The sequence below is a fragment of the Strix uralensis genome, chromosome 3, assembly GCF_047716275.1.
Source record: "Strix uralensis isolate ZFMK-TIS-50842 chromosome 3, bStrUra1, whole genome shotgun sequence".
In the NCBI taxonomy this organism is placed as follows: Eukaryota; Metazoa; Chordata; class Aves; order Strigiformes; family Strigidae; genus Strix; species Strix uralensis.
Window position 1 is genome coordinate 64,236,237 of NC_133974.1, and position 14,592 is coordinate 64,250,828.

Here is a 14,592-nt window from a genome sequence, read left to right on the forward strand (position 1 = left end):
TCAGCCTGTCCTTCCTCATTCTTTTGTTCTGGCACATAAAATTTCTACAGTTCATATATATTTTGGCAACCACAGGGATGATATTGAAAAACAGGGAAAAGTATCCTTCCATATTCACACTGCTATATGCCAGGCATCTAATATTAGACAGCTGATTTCATAGTTGACACAGATTAGTAGTGCCTTAGACCTAACATCTCTCAACCCATATTTGTCCATTAAATAATTTTGACTCTTGTAATACAAACTAGATGAATGATAGTTTCCCAAGTGTATAGAATTGCTCATTATGTCAGCATCAGTGTCTGATTTTGTGCTTTTGGCTGTGGCAGTAAAAGGACTTGCAACTCCTCTTTGTGCTAGCTAAGTCTTCCTTGAAAGGGGCAAAGAAAATAGAGCAGGTTTTTTTTACTTCCTTTAGTCTTTATTTTTGTTGTCACTAAATAGTAGCTTCTAACTCTGTGTAATAACATGGAATTGCAATTAATTAAATCCAAGAACTGTAAAATATTTAGTGCTGAAAAGGAAGCTGACACAAAATCTATTTGTACACCTTATTAAAAGGAAAAGAGCAGTGCAACTGGAGAAATTAATAAAACTTGACCAGTAGAATCTCTTTGATAAGATTCTCGAGAAGTGGGCCCATGTGAACCTTATGAAGTTCAACAAGGTCAAAAGCAAGGTCCTGCACCTGGCTCCAGACAATCTCTGGTATGAATACAGGCTGGGGGATGAAGAGATTGAGAGCAGCCCAGCTGAGAAGGACTTGGGGGTACTGGACATGAGCTGTCAATGTACGCTTGCAGCCCAGAAGGCCAACCACACCCTGGGCTGCATCAAAAGAAGTGAGACCAGCAGGTCAAGGAAGGTGATTCTCCCCCTCTAATCCCCTCCGGTGACACCCCACCTGGAGTACTGCATTCAGCTCTGGGGCCCCCAGTGTAAGAAGGACATGGACCTGCTCAAGCGGGTCCAGAGGAGGGCCATGAAGATGACCAGAGGGATGGAACACCTCTCCTATGAAGACAGGCTGAGAGAGTTGGGCTTATTCAGCCTGGAGAAGAGAAGGCTCTGGGAACACCTGATTGCAGACTTTCAGTACCTAAAGCAGGCTTATAAGAAAGATGGGGACAAACTTTTTAATAGTGCCTGTTGTGATAGGACAAGGGGCAATGGTTTTAAACTAAAAGAGGATAGATTTAGACTAGATATAAGGAAGAAGTTCTTTGTGGTGAGAGTGGTGAAACACTGGGATAGGTTGTTCAGAGAGGTGGTAGATGCCCCATCCCTGAAAATGTTCAAGGCCAGGTTGGATGGGGCTTTGAGCAACCTGATCTGGCTGAAGATGTCCCTGGTCATTTCAGGGTGGTTGGACTAGATGACCTGTAAAGATGACCTTCCAGCATAAACTATTCTATGATTCAAAAGGCTATGGAAATTCTCTAGGCTCTGATGTATTGAGCAAAGTGAACCTCTTAGGTTATGACTTGGACCTAAATAAGTAGGATAACTAAAATAATGATATTATTTATTCAACACATATTTAATTTGGAATAGGACTCAATCATTTATAAGTGTTGTAGAAGTGAGAGCTACTGGATGTGATTTTATAAGCTATGTTGGGGAGCTCGGTGTTTTTCGTGTTTCTTTTCAATTGCTCAGACGTGCATCTTCCTCACTACACACTGAGGGTGCAGGATGGATTCAATCCAGATCACATGGATAAGCAGTGGGCAGCCATGAGATCTGCCTCAGTGCACACCTGCAACTGCAGACAGTGTGCCAAAGCTGCGGACATGTTCAGCAGATGGCTGGGAGCATTTGGGGCATGACAGAGCACATGGAGCCATTGTCAACAACTAGACACAGGCAGGTAAGAGAGATTTTCCCTCACACACAGAGGCAGTCTATTTGGGGAATTAAAATGAATACGTAAGAAAAAAACACCAAGCCAAAAACATTTGCTAGAGAAAACAGGACACTGACACCAGAAATGAAACTGCCACAGGAGTCTTACACTAAAGGTTATGCCTAAACAGTCAGAAGTATCTCTGAGTTGCATTAATATTTACACATCTGTGTTCATAGTCCTCTAAAAGTCTTGCTGCTTCTTTTTCTTCTTTAACTTCAGATAGTCACATGCCTGTGAAATGTTTTGCCTGACTTGGGAGGGAAATACACTCCTCTGTTTTTCTATGCTAGATTATCAATTATGTTAAAGACTTCTCTGCCTACTAATGAGAGAAGGAGAGGATGAGCTTTCACTGAGAACTTTTCTTTGAAGTGAAGATCTTTAGTAGAGCCCTCTCATTTCTAAGGACACTATAATCATCTTGATGGGAGAAAAAAAAAAGAAAGATTCTGGCTCTGTACCTATCTTCCTCCCACTCTCCCCCTCATTTTCCTTCTCCCGCTCCCTTATGCACACGTGCACTTGCTCACGCACACAGACACTCTCTATGGGCTATGGAAGTTGCAACTTACAATTCATGTATTTTTTGAACTGCACATTTACATCCACACAGGTACAGTTATTTTTTTCAAAATGTCCCATACTGGTAACACATGCACACCAGCACTCACACACCATACTTCAAGGACTTTACTTTTATTCCTTTCAGTACACTTTTACTGTTTTGATCTTTATTTTCCCCACACATCCTGTCAAATCTTTTGCAAATGAATTTTATAGACACAAATATTTGCTCTAAAGGAATTTGGAATTATAAACACCCACACTCAAGGAGACTTTACTTTAAACACGAATGCTTTGCTATGGAAATACTTGCATTCTTCACTCAGGGAATAAAATCTGCATCTTGTCTGACCACTTCCAACCAGGCAGCACAGCTTGAGTTACAATTATGCACCATAATTCCCTGTGATAGAAGTATACTGACAATAATCAATTCAAATGCATTCAGATAAATAATTTTAAAGTAAATGCATATTGCTGGAGGATGCTCAGCAAGCAGAAAAAAGAAAAGCCTAGTAGCCTAATATGTTGCTTCTTGGGAGAAGTGCTCTCTGCCCTTATGCTAATATATTCTTTGGGAACACTTTAAGGCAGTACCTATAATTAGCGAGTACTTCATAATCACCTCTTAGAGAATGAAATCTCGCAGTAACACTGGGGGTGATTTTGCAGGCGTTGTAGTGCACATGGTTCTTGTATCAGTAGAAGGAAGGTTGCGGGTCGGGGGTGGGAGCTCTAAAACATTACCAGGAGGCATCAACCTCAGTTCCCTGTAGCAGACTACATTTCTCTTTGAGAAATACTAGTGAAATCCTGGTCTCACTGAAGCCCGTGGGCATTTTGACAGCCGCTCCCCCAGCAATCCAGCTAGGGAATGGCTTCATTTACATTGTGCAGGGGTGGGGGGAGAGCAGCGAGGTATGTGGGGGCAGAGTCAGGTGCTCCTTTCCTTACCTGGATGAGGAGGTGACCTGTGTGGGCTGTGTCCCGGCCCGGGGAGGCAGCAGGCAGCTCTCTCCCAGGCATTTCCCTTGTGCCCTGCGCTAGCAAAGCCCCTCCGGCCACTCTTGTTCTGCTCTGCCCACCCCTCTCCCGATCACACCCCGAGGCTATGATGTCTACGGGCTAAATGTGTTCCTTTAAATAAGATTAACTGCCTGTGATAGTATAGAGAGATTACCGTGTGGTTTTTAACCCTCTGAGTGTCCTGGGACAAACTCTATGTCACTCCCGCCCTGGCACACGGAGTGCTGCCACTGCTGCCTGCCAGTGCGTTTTCTATTGAGTCGGCACGCCGAGAGAGACGTAAAAACGATGACTGGACATCAGGCTGATGTGTGGTCGTGCTTGGCAATTATTCTGTCAAGTGTCTTGTAAGAGGAGAGAGTGGTACAAAGAGCTGTGGAAAACTGGGCAAGGACTGTTGTTCTTGTAAATATCTTTGAGCTTAATGTTTGGTAATTGCATAGCTGTAAGAAGGAACAGAGTTTATAAGCCCTATTTCCTTTGAAAAATCAGCCTAGTGAAGGAAATGTCTAGAAAAGAAATTCTGCAAAAATTTTACTTCTGGTACTGCTTGTCAGGTGTTTGAGAACTTAAAAGGAATAGATGACTAAAAAAAAACCCCCAAATCAGTTTTCATTTTAAGGCAGTCTTTTCCCATTTCTTTTCTTTCTCTACAAACTTGAATTTGGTAAGATATGGTTGCACATTTACAAAATACATTAGTTGATTACAGCTCACTCCCTGGCCTCCATGGATCCCTGCACCTCCTCCTGTTAGTAAGCATACCCAATAAATTCCCTGTTTCTCATTTTGAACCAAAGAAAGCTTTTATGACATTTCATGCTAAAATGTATTTACCTGAAATAATTGCTCAGAAGTGGTCTGCAGGATTTAGACTGATCAGAAGTATTCTATAGGATTTAGACTGTGACAGCCAAAGGATTTAGACTGTGATAGTGCTCTGTGTCTCAAAGAACAGAACAAAGAATTTATAACCAAATGGCTTTGTGGTAATCTGACTACATCAAGACTGCACCTTATGTATAATGCATAATAATATATCTCTTTGATTTCCTGTAGAATTTCTAATGTGTTCATATTATAGTATTGTTTCACGGTTACTGGAATACTTGGAGAGAAAAGTTGGAGACAACTGTACAAAAACTGGGCAGTATTTTTGAGATGTTCAGCCAAAATGTGGAAGGTGACTATGTTTTTCAAGTACCCAAAAGCAGCTAGTTAATAGGGTGATTTGTTCATTGTAGAGAAGGTGAGGGGAAGAGCATTTGTAAGACTAACCTTTCATGCAAGGATAAGTTAGATTAATGGTTTACAAAATGTTCTGGGTAAAGTAACTCTTTTACCTGCAGGGTTTTATGTAGGCAGGCATGTGAGAAGTCTGTTTGCAGTACTGCAGGGTTGGCATGCACTGCTTATTTAGATTCATACCTGCAAAGCCAGTAGTGATTTCATGCCATCAGAATGAATTTGGAACAGATTCCTTTGCTCTTTCCAAGAGAGATCATTTGTGAGAAGCCCTCCTGGGGCAGGTTAGACTTGTTCTTTCTTGAACCTTCACACCTTTTGAACCATATGCTTTCGAGGAGAATGTTAAAAGGGCATTGAAGGATGTTGGTCAAAGCATAAGACCAGATCCCTAAATCCTAGATTCTTTGTCTATATCTAGCACAGAGATCCTGTGTGGCCTGGAGCTTGTTGTCTAAATTTTTATGTGCCTCAGATTAATTTGCACTGAAATTGTAAAATGTGTCCATCTCCTGAGTAGGTAGCTGATATTGAAACTCATTTTTACTCTAGCACAGGACATGTAGTATGGACAAGAGGAAGCTGGGAGCTTCACTTCATCTCTGCTTGTATCTCACTTCCAAATAATCAGTTCCTAAGGTGTAAGTTAGGATGGACACGGTTCTGGAAGACGCCAAGCAGCCACATCTTCCCCTAACCAAGGTGGCAGCAGAGGGAACTGAACATCTCCTGGGAGAGCCCAGAGTATAGAGCAAAGTCAGTGTAGATACACATACACAGATACATATATACACGTCTATGCACACATATCAGCCAATTAGCCTGATAACCCTAAATAATTCTGTGATTCTATAGTCTAGCTAAAATTCAAGAAGAATTGTTTTAGCTATGAATATAAAACAACTATATAAATCAGACATTTCCCTTCCTTGCAATCCCAGTCATTGTCAGAGAACATATATGGAGCTTACCTCCTTAAGTGCAGGAGGAGCAAAGTGCAGCCAGTCTTTTCCTTGCACTCCATTTCCAGGATTGCTTTCCCAGAGAGTTCTTGATATAAGAAACTCTGACTCTCCATCCCAGATGACGGTGACTACACTTTTCTTACCATCTGTTTTCTTCTTTCACAGCTTTCAAGAGGTGCAAGAAGACCTCTAAGATCATGTGCCTTGGTTATGGCCATGGTTTGCCATGTGGCTAATTGCCTGGGGGAGCAACTTCTAGAAACTCCATTCTCTCTTACTACAAAGGGCTTTAATTGCCTCTTCAGCTCAGACATAAATGTGTCTTGCACATGTGGTGGGTTGAATACAGTTTCTAGTTGTATGGCAATTAAATTGTCTTTAAATGGGAATTGCCCATAGTCATAATAAGCTATAATATTTTCCCATATTCTGTAACAAGAAGCTTGACACAAGCATCAAAAAATCACTAAAATGTACCCTAAAATACTTTATAATTGCTCAAGCACAGGACCTGACCTGGCCTGGCCTGGCTCTTGTTCAAGTTGATACAAAGTAACTCGCTGCCCTTATGTGATCTTATTTTTGTTAAATAATAGCAGAAGGAGTAAGAAATTCAGAGACACACATTCAGGCCAGTTAGTGAAGAAGGTTAGATCCTACACAGAGACATTTCTGTAAGTGTCATGGAAAAGGACCTCAGAAATGTTCAGTCACATTTAAACATACTGTGATAGGATGCCCTCTAAAGCAATCACTCCCTGCATGCTCTTTCCAAGACAAACACCCAGGGATGAGTCCTAGGTGGTGAAAAAACTGTTGAAGATTGGGATAGGAAGCCCAGCTGGCTCAGGCTTCACACCGGCACAAGAAGAGGACTTGTCTTGAGCACCTGTTGAAGATGAGTACCAAAAAGATGTTCACTGCTTTTTCTCAATAACCCTTTTGAAAAGAAGAATCAATGAGGATCAGTGGTTGTTAAAGGGGAAGCCATGCACCACTGTAGGATCAGCCTCTGAATATATATGGTCTGAGTTCATTAAACTTCACACAGCTCTGTAAATACTTCCCCTTGTAACTGAGAGAAGGACATGCTCCATGTTTATTTTGCTACTAGAATAATTACAGTGTATTAAGACACACCAGGCAGGTCAGAGAAAAGCTTGTTTGGAGTTTGCATTTCAACTGTACGTTATGCACTTGCATTGTAATATATTCAAACTGACAGCATTGTTATGGTGAATTAATCTAAATTATGTCTAGACATATATTTACAACAACAAGCATCATAGAGACTGTTTGGTGGCTGACTGCTCAGAGGAATTAAACAAGAAAATCCCAGGCTTAAACCTTACAAATAAATGACTAAATTGATAAATGAAAGAATAAATGAGTTCAGGCCATGCTTCAGGAACAATACCAAAATCTTCTTCTTAGAACTTTACTAGCTTACATGTTCCTTCACCAGTTTACTGCTTTAATTATCATTACCTCTGCTGTAGGGACATAACCCTGCTGTAATGCTATTGCAGGCTCAGAAGTCTGCACAGGGAGTGCAGGGAAGTCACAGCAAGTTGTGGGAAGCATTATACAAATTCTGCTTCTGTGCAGTAAAAGTGCCTGGATATACCCACACTTTGAAAGATTATCATGAATCTCCTATGGCTATTTTAAGTCAGTTGTGTCAGGAAGCTTAGCTATCATTTTAACATCAATAAAGACATAAATTTAGCATTGTTCCACCACTAGTGGTCATGGGGGGAGAAGGAGGTTTGTAGTTCACATTGTTATTATTTATTATTTGTAAGGACAAAGGCTTTAGGAACAAGGGTGATTGCTTTTAGCACTTTCTACCTACAGATAATTGTTTTATTATGCAGCTGTAATAAATCCACAACACTGTCAGTGGATCATGTAATTAATTGTAATTTTATAGACTGACTATATACAGTACTTCATCCTAAACTCACTGCAAGGTAAAAGCTTGCAACTGCAGGGTGAGGGACAGTGTGTGGGAGGTTTGGTGTTTCGCGGTAGCTGTGACTCTCCGGAGAGCTCTCAGGGCAGCCAGGCACACAGGGATACAGCTTCGCCACCTGAGGAATCTCCATGTCATCAGAACGGATTGTGCTGCTGTGTGATGACAGCATTCCCCTGCCGCGACATAGGGACAACATGTTACCCACTCCTGGGGAAATGAAAAGCTTTGTCTCTAGCATGGGGTTAGTGAGAGGGGAGAGACTGCCTCTGCCAGCCTGTTTGGTTTTGAGATCTTCATCCATCTGCAGTAACACAACCTTTGTGTGGCCATCCAGGAGGGCTGCAGAGGGGCTGAGGAAGGAAAGCAGGCTGAGCCCAAGTAGGGGTGGAATTAGATGTTGGACAAGAGAAATGTGAGACTGGAGATTGCTTCAGCACCAGGGCTTTGTGTCTCCCAGTGTGCTGGAAAGCACTAGTGATTTTTACACTAGAGGAGTCTCAACAGTAAATTCAACTCTTTGACATGCCTTTTTTCTCCATGGGGAAGCAGGAAAAATTAGCATGGGCACAGCCTTCAGTAACACGTCTAAACAGCTTCCAGCCTCGAGAAGGCTTTTACTTGGCTGACTCAGAGTGCAGGCAGAGCTACCATCTGTGCAGATGTGCCTGCAGATAAACCAAGTGGAAACAGAGCAGTGCAAGTATTGTACATGTCCTACAGAAATGGGGGTGAGGTAAGAGTGATAGCAACACAGAAAGGTCAAATTCATTTCTTAAGATTGCCCAAGACGCCTGTGCCAAACCCAGCATTTGAACTCCGGCACCTCCTGAATCCCAGGTGAGTAACTACGAGTGCAGTGGAGATTTACCTTCAGGAACACTATGGCTGCTACCTTTAATAAGTGCTTTAATCACTCTGTCAAAAGTATTTAATAGTTATTTAGAAAGCGGAAGTAGACATGTGAGCGTATGGTGTTAGTTAGCCACTGCTAGAAGCTGTCTTGCATTTCTGGTCCCTGCTGGTTAAGGGAGGCTGAGGATATACTACAGAGGTTTCAAAGGGGAGCCACGAAACTGACTTGTGGGCTGCCAAGTAGACTGTAGGAGGGGAAATGTAAGGACCATAATTTATTCAGTTTACTGAAAAAAAGAAGCCTGAGGTGATTTGGGTGTTTTGTACAAGTGTTAGCACATGGGATGGATATTTGAGAGCAGAGATCTGTTAAACTTTTACTGACAAAGGCATGACAAGATCCAATCACTGATAAATGTCCTTCGGTGGGAGAAACTCCAAATCACAGCTTGCAATCAGTGGTGAGGACCTCACATGATTGCCTTCAGGCTATGAAAGAATTCCTTCTCTCTCCCTCTGAGATATATTTTGATTACTTCCCTATCCACCTACCACTTTTTGAAGTATCAGACCTTGGTCAGGGGACAACGGTGGGGCTAGACCACTGACAGAAGGCATTACATAGTCTCAGCTTTCTGCTTTGTGTATCTTCCTCTGATGCTCAGGGTCACAACAAGGCTAGATTTGGGGTAGGAAAAGTGTTTTACTCCAAAAGATAGTCATGTAGGGATCTTGAGAGTTTTTTCCTTTATCTTTAGCAAGCAGTGCAGTTTGCAGGCTGGAATTCCTCATTGTCCCAAGGGCCTTCTGGGTGCAGATACTTGGTTGTATCTTCTCTGCACCTGGTGCAGAGCTTTTTCTCCCAAGAGCTGAAACACTTAGTACAACTGTAGTCTTTGGGACATGCAGGAATTCAAACAGCCCTCAGGCCAATAGAAGGACATCCTTACCCAAGTTAAACATTTAAAACAAAGTCCCAGAAAGTCCTTCTCGGCCACTGGCCCATCCTGGCAATGCCCAAACTCCTCATGCAAGTCCCCCAGGCTGGCAGCAATGAGCAGCTTGAAGCCTTTCTCATTTCTGTTCCCCATCAGGATCAGTAAACTGGAACTCTTTCTGTTCATCTCCCTTTGTAACTTAATCTAGCAGGTGTTCTGACAAGATCCCAAAATGAGCACACTGCATTCAAAATGCAATGGCAGGTGCTTTCAAAACATAGTCAGAGAAGAAGGTCTTTATGTACCTGGTAAAGGGTGAAAATGCCCCGCCGAGTTATGGTCCGTTGTCACAGGTTTAATTGTCCTTTCTCTGCCTGGGGGAATTTAACTCCCAGATTTCCAGAGGAATAAAGCTTTGCTTCTGGCAATCCCGTGAACACTTTACTTAAAAGGACATTTTACAAGGAGGTAAACACCAACATCAGTCATGGTTTTGAAGAAAAGTGTAATGTCTACTCAGTGTATTTGAAGGAAGAGCACTGACATATCCTTTCTAATGTAAATTAAGGCCTGGGAATTCTAAGTGAATGTACTCAGATACTTTCCTTCAAGAAGTGGAATATGGGAGTTTTAGCCCCGTTGTCAGTGTGCCCCATCAGCTTGCCTTCCCTCCTGTTTTATCCATTCTGTGGCATGCAGTTCTCCCCTGCACTGTATGAGGACCCTATCCCAGGACTAGCAAATAACTGAGCTTGTGCATGGTAGTCCTTCTGTGAACCTGAAGCTTAAGATTTCTGAAATTTCCAGCCAGATAAGAGAGAAACAGAGAAAGGCTACGCCAAAAGAAGAAGCCTAAAAGTATTTTCAGAATATGGTCACTTCTGTAAATTGCCAATGAGAAATACCTGGGTTTTTACAAAACCTTTGTCACAAACGAAGTCATTCTGTGAGCAGAAGAAAAAAATAATCTTTGGTGTAAGCCAAAAATTATTGGCATGCTTCTTTCATTCACGTTTTTAGCCTTTTTTGAAATGGAAACACATCTAAGTGAGCTGTCTGTATATGTAGCTCTCTTTCCCCTTAGCTTTTGAACCTACTTGTTGATTTGAATCAAAGTCAAGGTAAGAATAAAACCCTCAAAAGTCTTTACTGCCAGAACATTATTCTGGAGGGGAGTTGGAAGGTGAAAAAATGCAGCGGAATCTGGAGAGGGGACAGAAAATATTAATATTGCTCTGTTAAATCAGCCAAGAGACACAGCCCTGTAAGAAACCTGACTTCATGTTTTGTGCTCGTTGCTTTTATCTGACTTTTTCTTTCTGCAGATAATATCCATAGTTTCTGAAGGTCTGAGCCTCACTTAAAAACCCCTCCAATAGCTGCCTGTCCTTGTGACCCTTGCAGGAAAAATATATTTGAGGGCTGTCAAATTTGGTTCACATCAGCCAACAAGTTCTGTGACTACTGAAGAAGAAAATATATGTAGGGTATAGTCCCAACAGAAATGTGAAAGCTTGTCAGCCCTGCAGCCGTGAACAAACCACCTGACATCAGCCGGAGCTAATGAAAGGAGAAGAAGGGCTCAAGCTACTTTACCCACTCCAACATATCCCCCTTAAAATAGCAGGTTGAAACACAGGCTAGTAGAAACTAGTTTATTGCTTTTAAATTCTTCAATTGCCGCTTGTGATTCATCAATAGAAGAGCGGGCTACAGCATGCAGGGAGGTTTGTTTGGCCAGCTGTGAGCCTGAGCAAGTCCAGACTCATGTAACCAGTCATCACTTTCTCACTGTTAATATATCCATGCAGAGCTCTCTGTTGTTGTTCTTGGGAAGAGTGGGTGAGGATGGAGGGAACATGTGGATGAAATATAGTTCCAGGACAGCAAGCGTCATTTGATCAGCATGTAGAGAGGCATGGGAGAGGAACATCTGCAATGTGCTATCATACATAGAGATCGCTATATCCTGACTGTCTGAATATTACAAACATATTTAAGAGGTTGGAAAGTGATAATTAACTTTTGTGTCCAACATTCCAAGATGAGAATCTTGTTACTGAGATTATTCATTCATGTTGGCCAATGCACATACATTAAAACAGGCACATTTGTTCTTTTTATCCAATTTTTCTGTGCCCTTATGTATTTCAAAAGTTCTTAACATGTTTGAGAAATTAAAAATCTCATTTTCTAGGCAACACAATCAAAATAATTATAGCAATTTTATTTTCGCAAAAATTATGTTTGGTATCTGCTTCTGTGGTGTAAATATAACCCATCCTACCATGTAATAGGAATTAATTTTAAAGAGTGCACAGTTACACAGCTCGTGAGGTCTGATTCTATTTTCAGTTATTAGCCATGAAAGCTACTACTGTACAAGCTATCGGTTCAGTGATAACCATTTGGTGGGTAATTGCATAGCTTACATTAACTCGGTGCCACATGTCATCTAAAGCATGAAGCGTTTGCTCAGGAGTAGCTGTGTGTCTGATTGCAGTGTGCTATTAAACTTCTGCTGAGGAAATTTCTGCAGGCCCTATTTGCATTTACACTAATGACTTTCTACACTGTTAAGGCAGGAAAAAGGAGCTTTAAACCAAGTACAGTTTTCTCATATTCTCTCCTCTGGGTTCCTTCACACTTCCTGAGCTATGTGATTATAATATACATATCTGGATATTGGTTGAGAACATCTGTATGTTTTCATATAGTGCACACATGCAGCACAGATAATCGCTGCACACATGGTAGTCATATATATGCTGGCATGTTGGATTTAATGCTTACATCTGGCTCACAGTAGAGCAAGTACACAGAGCAAGTAAGCAAACATAGCAGATGGATCAGACTCTGCACAGATGCTTTGTGATGCTGTATTCCTGTCTAGGAAATCCCTGACCCCAGCAGAGATCCTCAGTGCTGCAGCAGTAGATGAGGATTGGGACCAAGTATGAAGAAAGGTGAGTGTACATGGCAGTACAGCAGTTCCACAGTGATTAATTCAATTTAATTTAAATCAATTTAACATTTTACTCTGAACTGCTAGAAAATTACTTTTGGCACAATGTATCCACACTTCCCTCTGTCTTTGCAGGCAGCCTGTGGCTCCTGGTGGTGTTGAATTGCCTGCATGTTTGACAGCCATGTCACCTTCCCTGACGTCTAAGTAGGCATTTCCTTCTGTCTCTGACCAGCAACTTGACAAGCAGCGCAACAAGAAGATGAAAAGGTGGTGTTTTTATGAGTAAAGGGCAGACGACTGCAATAAAAGCTGCCCCTTTTACCGATCACGAGCGTCTCTGGTAGACTCAGCTAATAATGTTGCAATGCTGAAGAGCTGGAACTTATCAGAACTGAGAAGCTGTGCTGCTCACTGGCTGGGGGCAGCCCGGGAGGTAAATTAGTAGCAGCTGGGGCTGGCAGGTAGAGCTACCTGGCCTGCTGTGCCGCCTGGGTGTGGTGCATCAGGGAGGGATGAACATGAAGAAGTGGGAGGGGGAAGGGAAGAAAAGCCCCCATGAAAATACCAGCACGCTCTAATAAAACCTGAAGCCACGAGCCCTGGGCAGAGGTTTGTTTTTCGGAGAACGCAGCACGCGGGGCAGCATGGCCAACGATGGTGCTTCCTGGCAGAGCACAAAGAGCTCCTTGTCAGGCTGCCAGTGACTTGTCCCGAAGTGCTGCAGGCCCAGCTTTGTTTTCTGGTCTTAATCACTTGATCACTTGCCCATGGGTTTATCCCTGCCTCCGGTCACAGTGAGTTTAGCTAGAATTCAACTACATCAGCTATTAAAAAGAAGTGTTTGGGCAAGGGGAGCGAGCAGTGGCTCAAGGCCCATCAGAGATGCCTTCTCCTCCGCAGGGCTTCGGAGGGCCCAGGAGCCCTCGATGAGGCCACACAGCTGCATTCCACATCGGCACGCCGGGGCGAAGCCCAGCAGTGGGACTAGCCTGCTCCAAGTGGCTTTTCCAACCCTCTTCAGGAATGACCCACCTCCTACCTGGCGTCCTCCCGACCAGCCCTGCACCTCTGCCAGAGGGCCTGGCTGCCCAGGCCTGTGCGGCACAGCGCGAGTGCAAGCTGCCCTGGTGAGGGGCACCTGCTTCCAGCAGCATCCCCATAGCAGGGACAGGAGGGAGTGTGGGGGCTGCCAGTGGTGGGTGGCAGTGGTGGGGGAGAGGGGAGGCAGCTGGGAACAGCCCCAATGAACCAGCTTGGAAACCGGTCATCATCTTAACAGCTCGGCCTCTGCAGTCCGATAAAAGCGCTGCTGCTGTGATCCAGAGGGAGATAATGGCGAGCGTTAGTCAAGGGGTTGAGCTCGCATGCCCCTGCCACTCTGCTGGGGCCTTTGCAAAGAAGGTATGGGGACAGCTGAGCAGCTGCTGGCACCTCCTTACCCCGTTGCAGATGTCTGCTTGGGGCCAAGGGGAGTCATGGCCCAGGAACACCCATTTCTCTCCCTCACGGACAAGGTGAGTCTGAAGGACTATCTCGGATGCAGAGGCATGCAGCACCAGTGGGCAAAGCTGCAAGAGCAAGCTCAGCCCTAATTTTCATCTTCCATTAGGTTGACTGAATCTTCCCAGCAAAATGATTTATGGAACCAGCAGCCGCATCTTACGGATGTCTTTGAGCAGAGTTTCTTTTTTGAGACAGACATTTACATTCATAAAAAAGTCAACGGATTTGCATTAGTATGGAGCACTTCCAGCTCCCAGTGAACTCATCAAGACCTGACCAAGGGCAACACTCCTGGAAACAGGCAGCTTGTAAAAAATCACCTAGCTGTCAGCATCACATGAGGAAATGCTGTCCTGTGCATACATCACCTACATAGGCATGGCTGTTCTGAACAGGCATGACGGCTGCAGCCCTTGGCCAGGTCTTACACTACATACCACCATACCTCTGTCTATGGGTAATATGTGAAGCTGCCATCAGGGATGTTGGGCAAGGCAAACAGAAGACTCAAATGTGTGGAGCAGGCTGTTCTTCTGTCCTGCCAAACTTTTTTTCTTTGACCTCTCTGTCCCTGAATGCACAAGCTGTCCTGGTTTGCACAGCCCCTGCAAATGAAATTTGAAGGAAGTCACACTAGTTTT

At 43.4% G+C, this 14,592-nt stretch overlaps 1 long non-coding RNA gene across 1 annotated transcript; it reads left to right on the top strand.

Moving 5' to 3' along the window:
• The first annotated feature begins 1,781 nt into the window (after positions 1-1,781).
• On the top strand, positions 1,782-12,771 carry LOC141941798 (uncharacterized). Its single transcript, XR_012628423.1, has 3 exons — positions 1,782-1,873; positions 12,374-12,446; positions 12,581-12,771. It is a non-coding gene; the product is annotated as an uncharacterized LOC141941798 (long non-coding RNA).
• Positions 12,772-14,592: the final 1,821 nt, after the last annotated feature.